Raw genomic sequence first — 4,159 nt, forward strand, 5'->3', positions numbered from 1 at the left:
ATCTAAATATGTATATTTTCTGCATTTTTTTTTGGTCCCACTTTGCCCCTGTTCAGGCCAGATTTATCTTCATACATGTAGCACATATTGTTTTTAATGAATTGTAACTGCTTCTGGGGTAGGCAATATAGCTTCTTCTCTCCAGTTTGATCAAACTTCAAAACTGTGTGTAGTTCCTTTTTCCATCTTTTGTCTGTTTTGGGTTGGGGGCAGAATCCAGCAATTTGGAAATCAGGTTAGGCTTTCCGTAACAGGACTAATTACTTATGGTATTTCTGAAATAACTATGAAATAAAGGTCCCCTGTATGGGTTAATAAAATTCTTGGTACAAACTATTGCCAAAAAAATAAAGTCAGTGTATTTGCCACAAAGCAGAATTTGTTTTCTGAACTCCCTCCCCCCTTAAATTGTCATTCCTATTCAGTTATTACAAAAACAAAGAAAAGAAAAGAAAAAGAAAAGAAAAGAAAAGAAAGGAAGTGCATGACCAAGAAAAAAAGTAAACGGATAAATTTAAAGAGCTACCTGTATCTAGGCTAAAAGTCTCAGTTGTTGACACAGATTTAAATATTGGAGCCATTGAAAGTTATGGGAGTGATTTCTATACAGTGACTTTTTGAACTTTAGCATGACATAGACCCAAAGTCACCCTACTATAGGAATACATGCACACCCATATTTATAGCAGCACAATTCACAATAGCCAAACTATGGAAACAGCAGATTGATTCATCAACAGAAGAATGGTTAAAGAAAATGCGGTATATATACACAATGGAGTTTTATTCAACCATAAAGAAAAAATGAAATTATGGCATTTGTAGGAGAAGAGATGGAACTAAAGACTATCATGTTAAATGAAAAAATTCAAACTCAGAAAGTTAAAGGTACTATGTTTTCTGTCATTTGTAGAAAGGGAAAATAAAAGTGGGGATGGATCTCCTAGAAATCAGAGGGAGATCAGTAAAAGAAAGGGACTAAAGAATGGGAGGTACATAAGGAGGGGGAAAATGGTGGGTAGTGATATTGGCCAAATTATATTATTATATTATGTGCATGTACAAATATGTTACAACAAATCCCATCATTATGTGCAAATATAATACACCAATAATATAACATGGAAAATTTTTTTAAAGTTCTATAAACTCTCCCATAAATAAGTACAGGTGAATTCAAAACTTATAATTCATAATTTATGTAATTCATAATTCATATAATTCATACTGTAGAACTTGTTGAATTTTTGACATATTAAGATGACCCACATAAAAAATAAACAGTAAGATTAAATTTTAGAAAGAGAAGGAAGTCATATTTCTCTATTATATCAGAAATGTTCTTAAAAATCTCTGTGGAAGGTTTTGTTTTTCTAATAATAGAATAAGTAACTTCCTAAATGTGGGATTACAAAACAAAACAATTTTTTTCCTTAGAAAATGATATAGTAAAATGCCTCATGAAATTAAAGTACAACTGGTATATAAATTCAGATAATTTGCATATTAGACATAAGAACATGCACAAATATATTAATATATAATTTTGTTTGAAGTCTTACGTTCATAAAATAGCTTGCAAAGTCATCAAGAAATTGTGTAAATACTTGCTAATGTTACTTTTGTGGGCTCAGAAAGACACATTTCTGTTTAAAATGTTTCCATTCTGATTCTATTCTCCCCTACTTTCTTCTTTTTCTGCAACAGAATTAGTAAAATATATGCAGGAATGTTTAGTGCAGAGAATCAGGGACAAAGTGCAATTTTTGAAATAGATTGACAGTATAAGGAAATAAGCATTCAACTTAATGTTGAAACATATTACTAAGAGTCTGCTAAAAGAATTCATTACAAAATATCTGTTGACTGTCATATACAAGAGAAATGTCAATTACATTACAATTCTAGTATGTTGGAGTATACACATTCTGAATTTGACTTTCCATAAGATTAAATACAAAAACCCTAAGTTATATAAGAAATTTAGCAATGTACCTGTCACTTCCTCTGCCTGTGGACATGTTAATAAAATAATAATATGTTCACTTAAGTTCTTCTAATACTTTGTCAATAACTTCCTAACAAATCTTAATGTGTTTATTCTGAATGTACAACAAGAAGGTGGTTTATGAAGTGAGTATGACTTATTCCAAATCATGTCTTCTTGTAACATTTATCTACTTCTCTGTGGAAACTATAGAAATAATAGAGGAAAACATGAAATCTGACTATTTTTTTTTCCAAGATGCACTTTGAACAGCTATTTTTTATTAACTTATATATAAGGATATTAGAATTGGTTGTTCTCATGATGAGTGTATGTCATTTAAGATATACACTAAATTTCAAAAAGTATACACACTGAATTGCTAACTACAATTTGCTCAATAAAAAAAAAAACTAAAACATATAAAAATAACTTCTCAACTCTCACAGATTCATGACAACAATACTATAAACACGTAGATAAGATACATGGGGAGTTAAAATAGAAGCCCCTCAGAGTTCTGAAGCTACTACAAGGGGGTGGGAATTGTGTGTGTATTATCTTATTCAATCTGAATAAAAACTTGAAAAATAAATTAGGCAGCCTCATTTTATGCATGGAAAAACTGAGGTCCAGCTAGATACAATTTTACCATTCTCAGACTGTTTGTTAATAGAAATAAACAGAATGTCAGATTTCTCTGACAATTTCTACTCGACCATTTTATAACCCCTTTTGACATGTCAATTCTGGAGTATCAACTAGAACTGATACTAAATAGCATTGCTTTGTAGTTGAATTTTTTAAAGATGTTAAATTTAGACTCTGCAATTAGAAAAAAAAAACTAGAATTGCTTCTAAATCAATTACTAACTTAGCAAAATAAATTAAAATTTTGAATTTTAATAAATTAAAATTTTTTGAATTAAAAGACATAAGAAAACTTGAACCCAAAGTGAAACATTTACATTGACTGGATTAAATTTAATTTTCTTTTCATCTAATAATTAACAATAAAGGTAGTTCTTAGGGCTGGGGATTAGTGGTAGGGCACTTGCCAATATGTGCAAAACCCTTAGTTAAGTAGTCCTCAGTACTGTAAGTGTAGTAAAAACAATAGTAATAATAATTTATACTACTGCACCTATTCTGTTATCTTTCATCAAGCAAATTAAAGCACATTTCTATTACAGCTCTATTGATAAAACAGTATGCACAATAAATTGCTAACTACAATGTAATCTATTTTCCTTCTCCCTGTATTACCTGAAAAGTGTGTGATTCAACTGGCAGCATACCTTAGAGTCTGTAATATTCTCTCTTACATTTAAGTATTAAGGCATATACTTTGGTGTACACTATAACATAAAATATTTCCTAAGAAAAATCCCTTCTCTTACCTATGTACATGGATGGACTGCTTTTTCATTAAGAAATACCATGAAGGATATGCATCTGGACTCTTATACCAGCTCCTCAACATTTCATGTCCACAGGGAGTTCCCAGTGAGGACACACTAGTTCTTTATGGACAGAATGGATCCCAGTGACATTTTTTATTAGTAAACAAATGAATGTTTCTAGAATAAGAAATTATAAGGTTAAAAATGATAACATAATTGAATTTTGGTCTTTGCTTAAAAAAAATCCCCCAGGTAAAAATAAATCTAATCATATAAGATACAGTCTAAATCTGGTACTTATTATCTAAGTGCCTTTGAATTGATTAATTAAATGCTGTGAAAATCAGTTTCCTTTTACTGGGAATATAATCTATAAAATTTCTGAAAATTTTATCACCATGCACATAATGAAAATAATGCAGAAGTATCCCCTCTGAGAGACTGTACAATCTAAAGTAACATTTGTCTATTTAACTATACTTCTAAGTGGCAGGTGAAATAGATTTATGTTTATTGAGACTTTAATAGAGGAGATTAACAATGAATACAGAAATAGGATATAGTGATATGAAAGTGTGGGCAGTTTACAGACAATAACATTCTGTGCAATGAAAGTTTAGAATATTAGAGGTCTGACAGAGATAAAAGTCAAATTTTTGAATTCTACAGCATCTTTTCTTCTTTTGGGGATCAAATATACTAATGCACAGACTAGCTTATTGTTGTATATATAAGAAGTTCTTTGAAAAAAATTTGCAAAACATATGTA

The sequence above is a fragment of the Marmota marmota genome, unplaced genomic scaffold, assembly GCF_001458135.2.
Source record: "Marmota marmota marmota unplaced genomic scaffold, marMar, whole genome shotgun sequence".
NCBI classification, from domain to species: domain Eukaryota; kingdom Metazoa; phylum Chordata; class Mammalia; order Rodentia; family Sciuridae; genus Marmota; species Marmota marmota.